Source organism: Phodopus roborovskii, unplaced genomic scaffold (genome assembly GCF_943737965.1).
Source record: "Phodopus roborovskii unplaced genomic scaffold, PHOROB, whole genome shotgun sequence".
Lineage (NCBI taxonomy): Eukaryota > Metazoa > Chordata > Mammalia > Rodentia > Cricetidae > Phodopus > Phodopus roborovskii.
This window is the reverse complement of record NW_026125960.1, coordinates 105,421-125,496: the sequence shown is the minus strand read 5'-3', so window position 1 is coordinate 125,496 and position 20,076 is coordinate 105,421.

The window sequence follows — 20,076 nt, the reverse complement described above, 5'->3', positions numbered from 1 at the left end:
GAATGCACTCAGGCAGTACTCTGTTCATCCCAGATTTCCATGAGTACTAGTCTGCAGGCAGGTGTAAAGGACCCCTTTAAAATTCAGACCCCTGCCCACTTTAAGCTCTCTCACTCTCCTGCTTTCGGTTGGCCACCAGCTACCACTCTTTTTCTTCTTTCCCCCTCTCTCCTCTTCTGTTCCCAGTGTCTCTATGTCTCTTCCCTTCTCCCTCACTTCCCTTTCTAAATAAACTCCTCATTTAAGTTCTAAAAACATAATAATAAGAGCTACTTCAAAGCAAGCAAAGTCAGCACCATTACAGATATTAAAAAAAAAAAAACACGAAAAATCAAGCAAGGCTAGGGTTTCATAATGCCATCTTGTGATTCATTCATGTGCATTTTTCACTGCGCGAGTCACTCCCCAAAACCACTTGTATTGTTACTCCTGGACCAAAAAGGACCAGAACAAAAAATTTACTTTAACTGTTCCCATAGGAAACTCAGCTTGGTTAGTGTTTCAGGCACTTACTGAGATACCAGCTCACCCCTCCAGCCCTCTCAGCAACTCTACAGGCCAATCATAATGCAAGTTAATACAATGCATCTGTACAGAGAGAAAGGCTGCTATTAATTAATGTTGAGAACAGCAAATGTTACTTGTCTTGAGTATAATGCTGCAAAAGCTGTGGCAAGAACATCAAAGTGAAAAACTTCCACACATGGTTTTTAAAGTTAAATTTTTAATTAGTCTATTTCCTTTAGAGTTTTTCTATCATTCCATATACATTTTAATGTATTTTAATTGTAGTCACATCTGCTTGCCTATCTCAACCCCTCCCTCTCTTGCTGACCCACTTTTTCCCAACTAGTCTCCTTTATACTTTCGATTTCATTTATCTATTACTTTTTTTTGTATAGGTCTTCTGCACATAGCCACAGCTTCTGTATGTTTATTGCTGCAATGGAAAAGTTTTTCTGTAAGCAAGTCTTACAATGTTGCCATTGCTGGGTTCAAACTCTATGTACTCAGGCCTCTGACCTATACTTAAAGGGTGTACACACAAAACAATACATTTTTTGGCAATGAATATGGATAACTAGTGTCAACTAAGAACCCAAAGTCCATGAGTTGAAAGGCATCCAAACAGCTGACTTTTCTGCTCTTTTTCTTTTAAATTGTGTGAGGTTCTATAACTATAATGAAGCCCGAGAAGATTGGAGAAGTCTAGAATTGTTTTGGTGAGATTCTTTTTTCTGCCACTAGGAGAAAAGTGACAGCTCAGAATAGAAATGCAGCTTTCTATAGGAAAGAAAGAAGCCCGAAAGAAGGGGGAGAATGCAGCTTTCTATAGGAAAGAAAGAAGCCAGAAAGAAGGGAGAGAAGCAAGGGCAGGTATTACTAATTACATCTAATTAGGTGGTGAAGTTGAAGTTGTAGAAATTACAGTCATACTCTTATGTCTTGTCCAAGAAAGAAATAACTCAATGACAGAAATCTTCAACTGCTGAACTAGTGTCATTAATTGACCATGACCAATGAGGAGACAGATTTATCTCTAGTCTAATGATGAGTGCTAAGGAGAAGAGGCAGTGGGAATAAGAAAATGTCTTCATTTTCATTTTATAACTCTCTTTCATCAGTTTTTCTTCCTTCATATGTCCCCCATTTGCTTTTTCAATTCATTCTGATTCTCTCTCCTGTTTCTTCTCATATCTTCTCCATTCCACTAACATAACCTTCCCTTCCCTCAACTCTTTTTCTTTTCTTTCCTCCCACTCTTTTTTTTTTTTTTTTTGAGTGCATGGGTTTATTGTCATTAACATATTTCCCAGAAAACGAAATCCACAAATAAGTCAAAAATGTGTAACTGAATTTTAAGATTGTCGCTTCATTAGCATGTATGTGCAAGGAAGAAACCACCTCAGAATGGCAGCAGAACATGCCAGATGCAGTCCACGGCACATTTGGCACAGCCCAAGTGACATCAGGAAGAATGGCTCTTACTAAAGCAGCAGCATTTTCACTTTTGTGCATTTAGAAAGCTGTATAGGTAGCCTTTCCACTGTTGCTAAAATTGTTAGTTGGCGGCAGTCTCGTAGGTCTCTAGACCTTTCTTTAGGTTCAGTGTTCTCTTCAAACCAATAACGGCTCCCTCTTTTATGTTCTCTCTCTCTCTCTCTCTCTCTCTCTCTCTCTCTCTCTCTCTCTCTCTCTCTCTCTCTCTCTCTGCCTCTCTCCTTCTCTCATTCTTTCTCTCTCTTCTGTCTTCTATTCCTACCCTGACTCAATCTTCCTAGTCACACGTGCCTTCCTCTCCTCCCCTTCTCTTTCTCCTATTTCTCTCTCCATTCACTGCCCCCCTCACTTCCCATGTGCTCTGGGGGACATGTCCCTTCCCCCTTCTGTGAGGGACTTTATATGAAACTCTTAGAATCCTCCTTGTATCCTAGTTCCTCTGTTGGTATGAATTATAGGCTGGTGATCCTTTGCTCTAGGTCTAAAATCCATATATGAGGGAGTACATACCATGTTCCTCTTTTTGTGACTGGGTTACCTCATTCAGGATGGTTTCTTCAAGTGCCATCCACTTGCCTGTGAATTTCAAGATTCAGTTCTTTTTTTTCTGCAGAGTAGTATTACATTTTGTAGATGTGCCACATCTTCTTTATCCATTCTTCAGTTGAGTGGCATCTAGGTTGCTTTCAGGTTCTTGCTATTACAAATAATGCTGCTATGAACATAGTTGAGTCTTTGTTGCATGGATGTAAATGCCCTTCCCGGATAGTGAGATCAATAACTAACTTATCCACCATCATGGAGCCCTCATCTAGTACCTGTTGAAAACAGAAGCAAACACCCATAACTAAACACTGAGTCGAACTAGAATCCAGATGCAGAGAGAGAGGACAAGACCAGGCTGCAGAAACACATAGAGACAGCTGACCTGAACAAGGAGGAGCTATCAGGCCCCCAGACTGATAGCTGGGAATCCAGCATGGGACTGACTCAGGCCCCCCTGAATATGGGTCTCAGCCTGAAGGACCTAGCAGTCTAAGGGACCTCAGACTGTGGAACCAGGATGTATTCCTGGTGCACAAAAGGACCTTGTGGACACATCCCCCATGGAGGGATACTGCCTTAACCTAGAGACAGGGGAGAAGTCCTAGTCCCTACTTCAAATGCCTTGACAGATTTACATGACCCCACCTGGATGGCATTGTCCTACATGTGGAATTCGAGTGGGGGAATGGGAGGGTGGTCAGGGTGCATGTGAGGAGACAGAAAGGGTAAGAGGGAGGGAGTGAGGGAGAGGGAACTGGGATCGACATGTAAAATAAATAAAGAGATAGATAAATAAATAAAAAAGATATTTCAAACTGTAAAAAAGAAAAAGAAAAACATAGCCCAAAATATCATAATATCTAATAATGTGCATTAAAGGCAATTTGAATTAAATAAGAAAAATAAAAGAAAGCTGTATAGGTATAGGATACAGTATTGTATGGTGATACATTATTTATGATTTCCTGAAGCTTGCCTGAGGATTCAGAAAGCAAAATCAGCCTCAAGCTATAGAGATCAGGCAGTTGTGATACACACCTTTAATCCCAGCACCCAGAAGTTAGGAGGTGATGGCATACCCCTTTAATCTTAGGTCTCAGGATTAAAAGGTGCATGGATCTCTGTGAGTCCCAGGCTACCTAGATCTACACAAGATTGATCCAGTCCTAAAGAGAAACAGCTCACACAAAGATGATCTCAGTGCCCAGGATCACATGCATTTACTCCCCCGACTAGGGAGGTATATAAGACAGGAGCAGGGTCTTCCGTAGTCAGTGTCAGAATTCACTCTCCAGACACATTGAGAATAGGAGACATTCATTCTCCAGCCACACTGAGGAGAGGCAGCAGTTTGAGGTTTGGTGGAGCCAGGATTGCAATTCAGTCTGAGGTAGAGTGAGATCAGTGCCTGGCTGCTTTGCTTTTCTGATCTTCAGCTTGAAGCTTGAACGACAATATCAGTCTCTGAGTCATTTATTTCTCATGTTTCAGTATTGCAGGAGCAGTCAGGGTCCATAGATAACCTGGAGGAAGCTGGAGTTCTGAAGAAAGGCAATGGAAGGCCCTCCTCCCCCCGACTCCCAGTATTTATTTGGTAATATTTTACTTTCTAACATTTCATAAATTACATCTCAAATATATTTGACAAATGCTAATGAGTAAGAAATCAACTCATGCATATCAAATGAGAGGAATTCAAATATTAGGTCCTGGGATATAGCTCAGTGGCAGTGTGTGAGTGTGTGAGGCTCTGGGTTGTCTCCCCAGCACCACAGTGTGGGAGGGCACAAATAATGAAGATGTCTCATGTTGTCACCTCATCCTTCACTCCCAGTTTTCCTTGTTGAAAAGTTCATAATACTTTATATATAAATACATTTTTTGAACCTATGACTTTCCCTAAGGAGACACTAAGAAAAATTTATGCACCCCACATGGCAAGAGCACTGAAAGATCAAAGAAAGAATTCTATTTAAGTTCATCCCTGTGAACCAGCGAATTTACTAGGATTACTTATGGGAGTAAGGGCAACTCAAAGGAAATTACAGCATCAGAAATTCCCCCCCTAAACATCTGACTCATACACAGCTGAAGCACTGTAGAGTCCTGCCCAGGTCAATTATTTACATATTACATGATCCTGGGCTTAAGAAGGATCACTTGAAGTCTCTCCTCTCTCCAATGAGGGCCTTTTAATAAGCCCTACCTCGTAAGCATCTTTTGAGGCTGATTACAGAATACACATTTTAGATGACTGCTAGAGATTGTCTCCTCAGGTCCTAGGTACTACTTATGAACTGCTCTGATTTTACTTGTGAAACCATCTAGATCAGGCCCTGAACCTCCCAAGGTTTTCCTCACACAACTTTCTTCATTTCCTTTTTTTTAAAATAGATAAGTCATGTTTATTGGATAGAATATTATATAACAGCTACAATATATAAACTACTTCCATGCAGAACAATATGGATTTTTCTTGGTGATACCGAAAGTCAAAAAATTATATGTTGCATAATTCATTTGTAAGAAATTTTAAAAACAGAAAAAATAATATAAGAGATTAAATACCAAAATAATGATTATTTGAGGGGAAAAGGAAAGAAGTGGAGCCAGACATGGCAGATATTAATGACTGTAAGGTTAGTAGATGTCTGGGATCTTATTTGTCCTATAATTATATTCCTGCATCCTTAGAGCCCAGGAAAATAATCCTGTCATCTATTGTGAGCTTTCTTGGGTCAGTTACTGTTGGGCTAGTTACTGCCATGTGTGCCATGTATCATGTGAGATGATTCAAATTTCTTTTCTTTCAGTGATGGGTATTGGTGATTGAACCCACGACCTGGCATGTGCTAGTGCTCCTCCACCATGCTAAAAACCAGCCCTCTGCCTCAAGTGCTTGGGGAATGGCACCTGACACATCTGTACTGGTCAGTGAGATGAGGTCAACTGAATACAGCTGTGATTCATATAGTCATTTCTTGACATTATATTTCAGAGATTGGGGTTGGATAAGAGATTCAAGTTATTCAAGTTCAGTATCTCGATTGATGTTAAAACTGGTACTTGAGTTCTTTTGTAGACATTAGTTTTCTAACTAATGCATCAGTTCACTTTTTCTCTACTACATAAGCTGCTTGAAATATTCAAAATGACGATAACTTAGGTATTTGAACTATTCAAAAGAAACAATTCTGAGGCCAGTGAGATGGTTATTTTGGTAGAAAACACTTGCCATGCAGGTCTCAAGAGATGAGTTGGATCCCCAGAACACAAACTGTAAATGGATATTGTGGCCTGTTTCATGAATCTTAGCACTCCTCTTCTATAATGGAAGGTAGAGAGAGGAGCAACAGCCCCAGAAGTTCACACATCAGCTACTCTGAACTACTAAGCAAAGCAGAAGGCAGAAAGCAGAAACAAGACATATTTGCCTCAAAACAATGTGGAGGGATAGAACCATTTCCTGAAAGTTGTCCTCTGTTCTTCACACATGCCATGGCATGAGCATCTCCACACACATACACATCACACAGACATAAAAAAATCAGTTACATTAAATTTGGTTTTAGAGCTCAAATACTTTAAGAGCATGTAATTATAGCAGCACTTAGTCTCTGTGTGTTTAAGAAATAAATGATTTTCACAGTTCCATTCACTAAACATATAATTAAACCCAGGCAAGTTTTTAATTGTACACTCAAAACCTTCCAACTTTGAAGACTACATAAGCAGATATACATATATCTGAAAAATGTTACAAAAGAATTAAGTTTTCTGATATATAAAAATGTTCATTAAGACAATAACACCATTATTTTTAATCAAATTAAGCAAAAATATCCAGTCTTAGTTTTTTTTGGGTATCATACCATGAAAAAATACAAGAAAAGGATCATAATTATGGATAGAAAATTCATTAGCAGAAAAATTTAGGAAATTATATGAAGCAAACATTCTAAGGGATACTTTAAACATATTTCACTTACAAATGTATAAAAATTATACATTGTTTACTTGTAAATATGTAGATATTCTCTTAAAAATTATTTATTTATTTTTTACATTCCAATCCCAGTGCTGTCACCCTCTTCTACTCCTGCTCTCCCCTCCTTCCCCCATCCCACCTCCCACCTGTTGCTCAGAGAGTATAAAGCCTCCCCTAGGATGACAACTAAGTCTGTCCCATTACCTTGTTGAGGCAGGACAAAGGCACTGACAACTAAGTCTGTCCCATTACCTTGTTGAGGCAGGACAAAGGCACTCCCCCCCCACCCATGTCTAGGCTGAGCAAGGTGTCTCTTCATAGGTAATGGGCTCCACAAAGTCATTTTATGAATTTTAGTTAGATCTCTGTCCCACTGTCAGTGGCCTCATATACTTCCTAAGCCACACCATTGTTGCCTATTTTCAGGGGTCCTAGTGTAGTCCTATGCCAATCTGCCAGTTGACAGTGTGGAGTCAGTGATCTCTTACTAACTCTGGTCAGCTGATTCTGTGGGTTTTCCCATCATGATCTTGACTCCTTTGTTCATATTATCACTCCTCCCTCACTTCAATTGTTAGTTATAGATCTCAGAATTTCCATCTGTTTCTGTAACAGGGATCTAGTTTCTCTGGGGTTGTGGATTATAGGCTGGTTCACTTATGAGTGAGTACATACTATATTTGTCTTTCTGGATCTGGGTTACATAACTCAGGATAGTTTTTCTAGTTCTGTCCATTTGCTTGGAAATTTTAGGATTTCATTGTTTTTTTTTTACTACTGAGTAGTACTTCATTGTGTAAATATATCACATTTTTCAATTCATTCTTCGGTTGAGGGGCAATATGTAGATATTATTAAAGTACTTTCATATGGTTCACTATTGATGTAGTTACTATTAATGTGATTTATTATTAACATATGTATGTATCTTTAGTTTACCTGATATCACCATATGTGTAGTGTTTGAGATGAGGTAGGACAATTATAGCAAGAATAAAAAGATTAAAAATAGATAAGGCCAGGAGTTGGTGGAACTTTCCTTTAATCCCAGCACTCAGGAGGCAGAGGCAGTCAGATCTCTGTGAATTTGAGGCCGGACAGGTCTACAGAGCTAGTTCCAGGATAGGCTCCAAAGCTATACAGAGAAACCCTGTCTCGAAAAAAACCAACCAACCAACCAACCAACCAACCAACCAACCAACCAACCAAACAAACAAATAAACTTGTTTTACTTAAAAAAAAAAAAAAAAAAAAAACATTAGGTCTTAAATTGTCCAGGCTCTCTTCATCTTCCTGTCTCACCTCTCAAGGGCTGGTATTATAGGCATATACTACCATACCTGGCTCTTACAACAATGTTGAATTTAAAAGTGCATTATTGTTTCTTATAACCATTTTTATTTTTATGTATGGTAGATCACTAAAGTTTATTCCTTCTAAGTAACTGTCTTAGTTTATAACTAACTGTCTTAGGGTATCTATCACTCTGAAGAGACACCATGACCACAGTAACTCATAAGGGAAACATGTAATTGATGTGTCTCACTTATAGTTTCAAAGGTTCAGTCTGTTATCATCATGGTGGAGAGCATGGAATCATGCAGGCAGTCATGGTGCTGGAGGAGTATCTGAGTCCTACCTCTTGCAAGCAACAGTAAATCAACTCAGACACTGGGTAGAATCCTGAACATAGGAAATCTCAAATCCCACCCCCACAGTGACACACTTCCTCCATAAAGGCCATACCTACACAAACAAAACCACACCTACTAATGGTGATACTCCCCGTGAGATTATGGGGGCCAATTACATTCAAACAACCACACTAACTGAAATTTAGGAATTTTTCATTAAAATCCACCCCCTTTCCTGGGACCCTGAAAATCACCATTCTTCTCTTTACTTATCCAAGTTCAACTTTTTAAGTGTTTATTCTTCTTTCATATAATACACCCTGACCATAGCCTCACCCTCTTTCCCCTCCTTCCAGTCCCTCCCCACATACCTTCCCTCTCCCTCAGATCACTCCTCCTCTGCTTTCCTTCAGAAAAGAGCATGCCTCCCAGCAATATCAACCAAACATGGCATAACAGGATGCAATAAGACTAGGAAATGTCCATGCATCCACAAGGATGACTCCAACTAACAATGTAAGTAATAGTGGAGAAGCTACCTAAAACATCCTTCCCCTATAATGAAACTGATGACTACCTTAGATGCCATCTTACAGCCTTTACCCAGTAGCTGAGGAAAGCACAAGCAGAGATCCACAGCTAAACACTGAGCCAACCTCCTTGAATCCAGTAGTATAGAGGGAAGAGTGAGCAAAGGGGTCAAGACCATGCTGGGAAAACCCACTGAAACAGCTGACCTGAGCAAGGGGGAGCTCATGGAACCTAGACTGACAGCTGGGGAAATAGGCACTTTGAATGTGGGTGTCAATTGTTAGGCCAGGGCACTCTATGGGGCCTCTGGCAGTGGAACAAGTATTTATCTGTAGTACACAGACTTTGGGAGCCCATTCCCTATGGAGGGATACTCTCAGCCTAGATACAAGGGGGGCAGCCTAGGTCCTGCCCCAAATGATGTGGCAGACTCCCTCTCACATGGGAGGCCTCACCCTCCCTGGAAGCAGGATGGGATGGGGGTAGTGGGGGGAATGGGAAGATGGGAGGGAGAGGGAACTAGGATGGTTATGGAAAATTAGCTTGTTTAGCTAATCCTACATTTAAAACAGCTGGACAAAGCAGCCCTCCCTACAGACTACAGCCAGGATATCTGAATGTTCTTCGAATCCCCCCAAGACAGCGCCCCTTACCAGCCGGAAGTAGCTTGGAAAGAACGATGCCCAAATTCCCAAATATTGTGTATAAATGTTTGTTTTCATTTAATTGGACTTTGTTATATAAAATTAAATAAAAAAAAGAAAAAAAGAAAATTAGCTTGTTTAAATAAAATATTATATCTGAAAAAAAAAACACTAGGCATAAACCCTCATATCATGACTGGATGAGGTAATCCATTAGGAGGAAAAAGGTCCCACAAACAGGCAAATGAGTCAGAGACACTCCTCCTCCCACACTTAGGAGTCCACAAAAAACTGAACAACCACAACATGTATGCAGAGAACCTGGTGTATTCCCATGTAGGCTCAGTGGTTGCTGCTTCAGTCACTATGAGTCCCTATGAGCCCTGCTTAGTTGATGCTGTGGGTCATGTTCTACTGATATCCTTGACCCCTCTGGCTCCTACAATCCTTCCTTCCATGGGGTTCCCAGAAGTCCACCTTCTGTTTGGCGTGGGTCTCTTCATCTGTTTACATCAGTTGCTGGATGAAAACTCTGTGATGACAGTTGGACTAGGCACCTATCTATGAGTATAGCAGAATATCATTAAGCATCATTATACTGACTTCTTCTCTTCCTCCTCATTCTCCTCCTCATTATTCTGTCAGTTGTTACTTGGTTCTATCCTAGGTCTCTGAACTATCCAGCTTCCAGATCCTGGTCATCTAGGGAGTGTCACACGTGGGCTTCCTCTTGTGGAGTGGATCTGGGCCTCAAGTTAGACCAGTTATCTAACATGGTAACTCTCATAGGCTCTGAGCCAACACTGACCCAGCAAGTCTTGCAGGCAGAACAGGTTATGGGTCATAGGTTTTATAGCTGGGTTGGTGTTTCATTTCCCACCATTGGGGGCTAGCCTGGTTACAGAGGATGGACAGTTCAAGCTCCTTATCCTGCATTATTTGGAGTCCTTGCTAGGGTCACCTTCATAGGTTCCAGGAAGTTTCCACTGCACTAGGTTTTCACATCTTCCCCTAAATGTCCCTGCTTTCTAGGTGCCTTTCCCTGTACTCTCTACCTCTGTCCCTCCTTCCCCCACCTGATCCTTCCTGTTCCCATCCTCACCCACCAACAGTCTACCCATAAAATCTATTCTATTTCCCCTTGCCAGGGAGATGCATGTATCCCCCCCTAGACACTCCTCTTTATCTAACTTCTCTGGGTCTGTGGATTATAGTGTGATTATAATTACTTAACAGCTAATATCCACTTATGAGTGAGTACATACTATGCTTGTCTTAACTGGTTAGGTTAGTGTTCAGTCATATTTTAACTGTTTCAAGCAGGAAAGGACTATGTAGGACTATGTAAAATATTGTAGTTTAAAGTTTAACTGTTCAGGATTCATTGGAACCCTTCTTTTTGTGATTCACATGAGCAACATAAATGTTCTATAATGTCTCCTGGAATTATGACTGAATACTGAATACTCTGATCATGCTGCCCAGGAAACCAAATGCTAACGAAACTGTATTTACAACTAAAAACAAGACACAGCAGAAACTTTCTCTTATTTGTAGGAGAACATTCCACGATTACCAATGAATGCCTGAAACCACAGATAGTGTGGATATTTATTTATGCGCCCTTCCCCCTATATATTGATGGCACAGTTTAATTTTTAAGTTTTTATCAATTATTCTTATTGTATGTGTGCATGGCATGCATATATGAGAACATGTGCCATGATATGCACTACAGGTCAGAGGACAGCTGTTTGGAGTTAGTTTTCTATTTCTCTCTTTATGTGCTGAGCTTTTGTAAAAGGCACCCACTGAGCTATCTATAAACAATTTTATAAGTGGGGTATAATAAGAGATTAATAACAATGAATAATAAAGCAGAACAATTATAACATACTAAAAAGTCACTATAAATTTATGAATTGCTTATTAATGGAATTTTCATTTAATATTTTCAGATTTCATTTGCCTGAAACTATGAAAAGTAAAACCACAGATGAAGGCAACCAACTGTACTGCAGATTAGGTCACTTTGTACTCAATGTGAACACTTTTTAGCTTACTTTTCTTTAAAATATAAATAGGAAATGTAAAAACTACCTATCTAGGTTCCTCTGCTCCTTGAGTTCTATACATTAGTGTGCAACTTGCAGGCATTTTAGCAAGCAGCTTCTAGCCCTAGGTAATACTATTGGTGTCTTTTCTACCCTAGAGAATTTCAGGCATTATGAAAGCTAGCCAACAGGGAAGAAGTTTCCCAGTTTCTGATTAATGTCTCTTTGTCTTGCAATAAAAAACATGCAGTGTCTTTAATAATAAGGTCTTACCATCTAGCTATGAGGAACAACCAAAAGCAATATCCTGTGTTGTTTGAGGGGTCCAGTGGGACCTTCCTGACCAGTAATTCATTGAAAGCAATCCTACATGTAGCACTGAGGTTTTTGGCTAATAACCCATGTCTTTTCTGAACAGCATTATCCACCAATATAGGGTATTCCCACTCAAACTCTTAAAAAGTATCACAGTTCTTTCCTTTCGTAATAAGTAGGGTGTTTTCATAACTTCTTCATACATCAACAGCTTTGGTTACCTTATCTCCAATCTTTCCTCTCTCTTTTCCCCTTTCCCCCTTCCTTAACATGACTGCCTCTACTCTACTATCACAGAGCTGACATTTTGATACACATTTCATGCTTAAATTATTCAGTGGATTCTGTTTTCGGCATTTAAGAATTCATATCTCCAAGGAACAGTAAAGATAAAGCTGGCGAAGTTCATTTCCTGATACACCCCAGAAATAACAGACAGTGGGCTAGTTAGACAAAAAGTTCTGGAGGCAGTACTGCAAAGCTATCATTGCTTTTGTGTTATCAGCCCAACCAGATGCCTAAAACTTAACTGGGTATTACTCTAGAACATGTTAAATAGCACAGGGCCTGAATCTGAGTGGTAATTGTAACACATTGTAGATTATGAAAATGGCCACACAATATTTCTTTTCTTCTATGCCATTTGATAGTACACTCTTAAATTTTCTTTATCCAGTTTCATGCCAGCTGACAAGAGAGAAACAATGGCATTAAAGCAATTTTGTCTGAAGTTTGTTCCATGTCTGTTTTTGGAGTCCAGCTTTCTTCACAAGGAAAATTCCAAACATTCAGACAGATAGCAAGGGTTATATGTGTTAGTAATTCCCCTTCTGTCTGTCATCCAGTGTGTCCCAAATTTACCTTCCAAATGACAATAAATAATTGAACCAACTAACCTGCAATCTTTTCAGCTGGACCTGAACAAGGAACTTTTCCTAGCAGCATCATGAACTAGATACTTTCAAAACATTATATGCTCTAGGATGACATGTTATTATGTAGCCAAAAATCAATGAACATACATCAACATTCTAAAGGACTAGGGCTGGGGATGTGGTTTAGCTGGTAAAGTGCTTATCTAGAATGTACAAAACCCTGAGTTGACCTCTCTGGTATGGTGTAAGAGTGTGAATTGTGGGCTGTAGAGATAGATGAGCAGTTAAGAGCATTTATTGCTCTTGCAGAGGTCCTGTGCTTGATTCCCAGCACTCTTGAGCAGCAGGTGCCAATAGAATAACCAGAAGTGGGATGTGATACTTCTTCCCTTAGTGTCATGAAAATACATGCAAAGATGAACCAAAATTAAAGCTTATTCGAGTAAAATTTAGAACGATTATGTGAGTTAAGACTACCGAGAGTTGGGATAAATTTAATTTTTACTCTAGTTTTAAAGTGAAGAAAAATGTGTCACTTACAAAAAATAAAGGGGTAATGGTTGGTTGTGATTGTCAGCTTCATTAGACTGAGAGATGCTGGTTTATGAAAACACACTTCTGGGCATGTTTGGAAGCATTTACAAAGGTAATCAAAGAAACATTAATTACAAAGTGGATGTTAAAGTGATCTACAGTATATAATTAAGTGAATGATTTTGTTACTCTATGTAAAAGGTAACTTGTGAATATTATGCAATAGTATAGAAAATACTTAGGCTGCAACATTAAGTGAAAAACATATATATATATATATATATGTATATATATTCACCATTTTTTCTCCCTCTCTTCTCCTATTTCACCTCTTCCTCCTTCTGTGGGCATGTATATGAGTCTTTTACTCTCACTATTCTTATCCTTTCATTATATCTATCATGACCACAATAGCCTTGATCAAGAAAACCAACAATTCATCTAAAAGTGATAATAAACCAACAGTGGTGACTCACACATTCAATTTCAAATGGGAGGACACTGGGTCAGGAAAATTGTTGCAGATCTGATGCCATCCTGTACTACATAACTTCTAGGACAACCTGGAATACACTGTGATAGTCTGTATCAACATGAAGACAAACTAACAATACCCTCCTCATGTGTTTAGGGAGCATCAAGTGAGCACATAGGTTGACATCCATTTGTGCATCACAAAGCTCTATACATATATGAATATCATAAAGTTCTATTCCACAGAAGCATGAATGGCAGCACTAACTATGTTCTTGCTTGGCACCAGATCAAATCCAATCAGGAATAGGTCTGAAGTTTATTTGCACAAAAGACTGGGAAGGGCTTATCAAATACTTATTTTTTGAAGCTAAAATGTGACACAGTAATAGACCAATGATAACGAATAATGTTGCTGCATCCAGAGACTATAAAAATCTAAAATCAATTGTGAAGAGCTGTCCTGATGTGGTAGCACAAGTTACCTTTAATCCCAGCACTCAACAGATAGAGGCAGCAGGATGAAGAGTTGAAGGACATCTTTCATCTTACATGATACCTTGCTTCATAAAAAACAAATCATGAAGCTCTCCAGATGACATTAGAAGCTGTGATCACTGAGAGTGATAAAGTGATGGCAATCATTTTAACTTGCCCCTCTAGCAGAAAGACTCCTGGATCTTTAGTTAGAAGGCATCTATAACACAAATGTAGATGACTGTTTTTAGGACGAAAAACAGTGAAGAACATCTAAGCCATTTTTAACCCTCCTCTAGCTAAAGGCAATATACAAAGTGAGGAGACACAGAACATGAATTACTGACATGTTAAAATTCCAGGAATATCTAGAGCATTGTTGGAATAATATACAACTGAACATGTTAATTCATGTCTGCAATGCTAGCAAGGTAGAGGCAAAGAATGAGAAAAAGGTCAAGATTATCCTCAGGCAGCCAGGAATTTGTGAGATCTTGCTTCAAAAAAAAAAAAAGCTTTGTTTTCAAAAATGTCTTATGCCAAAAGATTTCATATTTCATAGAAACTATTTAAAATTACTTTTTATTAAAACGATACTCTGCAACCCACAGGGCTACATACACCACAATTTGAACTGCATTAATGTTGAGTATATGTTATTCTGTTCTTACATATATATAGATATACACTCATACACACACACACACACACTGTAAACTACACTGAATTTTGAGGAGTTTATGTCTGAGAGTCATAGGATTACCAAATCTTCAATCATTGGTATCAAGAAAAAGGAAAAGAACTGATGTTTTCTATTACTCAATTCCACTCTAGAATTTTTCTAATCTTCATAGGTAGTAAATAAGTTTAGACAATTATTTTTTAAAGTCTATATCCACCATCATAAATGTTTTCAGAATTCTGTTAAAACAAAGGTTCCCTAAACATGGGGGAATCAATTACATACAAACCTTGGTCATTAGAATCCAGGAGTACAGTTCCTTCTAAACAGACTTTTCTCTCCTCTTGAAAGGCTTACTCCTGCTCTTGGCTTATATATGGTTAACAAGTGGAAACATGAAAATTGCCAGTATTCCCTTTTATCTTGAAATCATTCCACTTTCACTTACATTCCAGGAAGTAGTCATTTTCATTTATGATTCAAAAATGGAAGACTGGTGATAATAGTGAGGATTCCTTTAGCTAAAATTTTTATTTAAGTTAAAATAATGATATGAATTTATTAAATGTAAATAATAATAAGCAAAAATTATGAAATTGTTGCATAAATATGTGTCATTAAAACATTTTCCAACAAAAAGGTTAGTGTGGTTGGGATTACTGAATCTTAAACCCATAAAAACATTTTAAAAGTATGTAGATAAGCCTGGGTAGAGGCAATCCCAGCAAAATTCAGTGGGTTACACACATAAAAACATGAAAGCAGGAATTTTTGAGAAGAAACAGTGTTCCATGGGAAGTAAGAGGGAAAATGAAAGAGGGTACTGTGTGCCAAAATGACTAAAATTCATTATATGTATATGTATAAAGCTGTCAAAAATTAATTAACCAAAATATTTATAGTATAACATAAAATCATGCACACAGTATTTTGTAATACATTATAAATTCTCAAAATCAGTATTATAAACCCTGTTAATTATCAACAAATATAGTTAGAAAAAATGGACAAAAATCATTTCCAGTTTCATTACCCAAATATAATGACTTAGATTAAGTGTACTTTCTCCCAGCTTACTTTCTATAAAGTAGCATATGAAGTTACAGTAGTACTAGGTACCTCCCCTCATATTAAGGTTGGACAAGGCAAACCAGTAGGAGAAAAGGGTCCCAAGAGCAAGTAACATGGTCAGAGAGAGATCCTGTTCCCACTGTTCTCTTGTTGGAGGTTTAGTCTCACTGGGCCCCTACTAACCAATGTTAGTTGATTCTATGGTTTTTCTTGTGGTGTTCTTGACCTCTCTGACTCCTATAATCCTTCCTCCTCTTCTTCAGCAAGATATCCTAAGCTTGGCCTAATGCTTGGCTGCGGGTCTGCATTTGTTTCCATCAGTTGCTGGGCAAAGCAACTGGGTAATTACCAATCTAGGAGCATAGCAGGATACTGTTAGGAATCATTTTGCCAGTGGTATTTGGTTCTATCCTAGGTCTCTGGGCTATCAAGCCTCTCGGTCTTGGTCCTCCAGGCAAGTGTTAAGAGTGGGTTCACTCTCATGGCATTTGTCACAAGCTAGACTAGTCATTGGTTGGCCACTCCCACAATTTCTGCACCACCTTTATCCCAGCACATCTTATAGGCAGGACAAATTATAGGTTGAAGGTTTAGTGGCTGGGTTGGTGTCTTAGTCACTCCACTGGAAGTCTTGCCTTGTTACAGGAGATGGTCCATTTAGCTCTGTATCCTTCATTGCTAGGAATCTTAGCTAGGGTCACCGTCATATATTCCTGAGAGTTTGCATTGCACTAGGTTTCTAGATTGTCTCTAAGGTGCCTCCCCTTTCCCAGTCATCTCTCCCACTATGTTTGTTTTCTTTCCATTCCCTCCCCCAACTGATTCTTCCTGATCCCATCCCACCATACCTGTCCACATTTGCTGTCCATTCTATTTCCACTTCCCAGAGAGATTCATGTATCCTCCCTTGTTATTTAGCTTCTCTGGGTCTGTGGATTGTAGCATGGTTAAACTTTACAACTAATATCCTCTTGTGAGTACATATTATGTTTGTCTTTCTGAGAATGTGTTATCTCACTCAGGATGAATTCTTTTAGTCCCATTCATTTGCCTGCTAATTTCATGACATTAGTTTTTCACAACTGAATAATACTCCATTATGTATCACATTTTCTTTAACCATTCTTTGGTTGAGAGACATTTGTAACAAGAAAACAAGGAGAATGCTTGTTCTTTCTTATAGTTTCTGTAATTGACGCTTTTTGAGACATATGGCAGGAAACTATACTCAATTCTAAGATAGTATTTCTTTTATGTTTTGTGAATCTGTAATCCCGGAGAGCCGCCCCTTTGCATAGTATGAGAATGAAGTAGTCAATTTTTATTGCAAAGTTGTTTATTTTTTTATTATTTCTTACATTCCAACCCAAGTTCCCTCTCCTTCACTCTCCTCCCCACCTCCCCCTATGCCACCTCCTATCTACTCCTCAGAGGGGATAATGCCTCCCCTGGGGAATCACTAAATTCTGGGATACCAAGTTGAGGCAGGAACAAGCCCCTCCCCCTGAATCAGTGTGGGCAAGGTGTCCAACAATAGGTAATGGGCTCCAAAAAGCCAGTTCATATATGCAGGATAAGTCCTGGTCCCACTGCCAAGGCCCCTCCCAAACAGATCAAGCTCCATAATCATCACCCACATTCCTGAAGGTCCAGTTCAGTCCCTTTCAGGTTCCCCAGGTGTCAGTCTAGAGTTCATGAACTATTGCTAACTCTGGTTGGCTATCTCTCTGATTTTCCCCATCATGGTCTTGACTCCCCCCCCACCCCTGCGCTCATATGATTTCTCCTCTCTCTCTTCAATTGAACTCCAGGAACTAAGCCCAGTGCTTGGCTGTGGATCACTGCATCTTCTTCCATTAGTAACTGGAAGTTGATTCTATGATGTGAGTTAGGGTGGTCACTAATCAGATTACAGGGGAAGACCAGTTCAGGCATCCTCTCCACTGTTATTACAGGTGGTTGTTAGCATCTCTCCTGTTTCAGTTTCCTAAGTGCTGGGATTATAGGCCTACATTATCATGCCTAACCATCATGAGCTCTTCTTGAGAGAACTACAAGAGAATGTCCTCCATACTATACATAGAGAAAGTACTAGTAGTGGGGGCCAAATATATTTTAGCTGAAAAGCTATAAGTGAAAGGCATGTCAGAATTAGAATGTTAGATGGAAGTATAAACAAATCAGTTTGGATAGTGTTTGATATGATGCACTGAAGTGTATTGTGAGGAAAGAGGAAAGTATATTTGGGAGAATGCGTTAACTAACAGGGGAAATGCATTATTTTTGACTTTCAAGTAAATAAAAACCAAACATGTAACATACATAATAGTGTTAAACTTTGAAGAGAGATGTTACTTAAGAAAGAGGTTGGGCCTGGAGAGTAACTTAGCAGTCAAGAGCTTATACAACCCAGTTCAAATCCTAGCATCCATATCAGGCTCATTGCTGTTCACTGCTGCCTGTAATTCCAATTCCAGGGGATACAGTGCCCTCTTCTGGCCTCTACAGACACTGCACTCACACATAAACCCTTATATACATCAATATTTAATGTTAAAAAAATTAGCAAGACTGGACTTTGGAAGCCCATTCCCTATGGAGGGATACTCTCTCAGCCTAGATACACAGGGGAGGGCCTCCATCCTTTCTAAAATGATGTGACAGATTTTGATGATATCCATGGTAAGCCTCACTCTCCCTGGGGAGTGGATGGGGGGGGGGCGTTGGTGGGCGGCATGGGAGGATGGGAGGGAGAGGGAACTAGGATTGATATGTAAAATAAGATTTTTTAAATTTAAATAAAGAGAGAGAAAAATAGTAAGAATAAATGTCTGAAAAGAGAAAGAGTTTGGGGCTAGAGAATATCTCAGCAGTTAGGAACATTGGCTGTTCTTCCAGGGGACCAGGGTTTGATTCTCAGCACTGACATGGTAGCTCATAACCATCTGTGACTCATTTCAGGGAATCCAATTCCCTTTTCTGGCTTCTGTGGGCACTGTACACCTATGATTCACAGACATACTTGTAAACAAAACACCCATACACATATAATAGTAGTAGTGGTAATAGTAGTAGCAGTGGTGGTTGTAGTAATGTTAGTAGATTCTTTTCTAACATTACTAACTATGGAAAGCTGTTTTCCAATACCAGGCATTAAATCTCTGTTGAACTGGCCTTAAGTCCAATAGACAGTTATTGGTTGCCACTCACATGTGAGTGCCACTTCTTGAACCTTTATGCATATCTTGCCATGCTAGCATTGTCGTGTTTCATATGTGTTGGAGTTGGGTTCAATAGATAAATAGAATTCTATTCAGCTCTAAGGAAAAATGAAATCATGTAATTTTCAGGTGAGTAGATGGTTCTACAAAAGTTGATATGGAGTGAGGTAACCTAGACCCAGAAAGACAAATGCCACATGTTTTCTCCCATCTTCAGTTCCTAATTCCAAATGTTCAGATGTGAGTATACAACATGGAATAAGCACAGAAACAAATAAAGTGTAAAGGGTACTGTGGGAGGGTTTAGGAGGGTATTAGTAGGGTACAGGTGATGTGAAGCAGAAAATGGAATAATGGGGAGGGAGCTCCAACCAGGTAGATGGAGGGAGGTCAGTAAAGGAGGAAGGACAAGGGAAAGATAGTATCAAAGCTGTCTGATAAAGACTTTAGAACTCATACTAATTTATATTTACCTGAAGTTTCACACACACACACACACACACACACACACACACACACACACACACAGAAAGAGAGAAAGAGAGATCATGAAAGATCATATCACTTGGACTGACGGTGCTTCCTATAATTCTCATCATAGACTAACAAAATCCCTAGTATAAATCATGAGATCAAATGGTTGATCAGGGTATTCCAAATGACTCCCAAAACAATATAAACAATTTGTGTAGTCTTTAATTGCCTCTCAAATCTTGAGAGTGGGCCCTTATTGATGAAGATGCTATACAGGTAGAACTCAAATTATCTGAGTTGGATCTGGGCCCCAAAACTCTTTCCTGTGATCTTCCTATCATGGTTCCAGAAAATACTATGTGAGCTGTCAATGGAGGGAAGCAAATAAACAATTCCATCATGCTACAACATCTATGAGCCATGACACTGATGTGCATGACAAGATAGGCATAAAGGTAAATCACATGTCAGTGGCAAACAACATCAGTCAAACAGACTTAAGGCCCACTTAACAGCAGGAGAATCATGCCTGGTACTGGAAACCAGTTCGTTGTT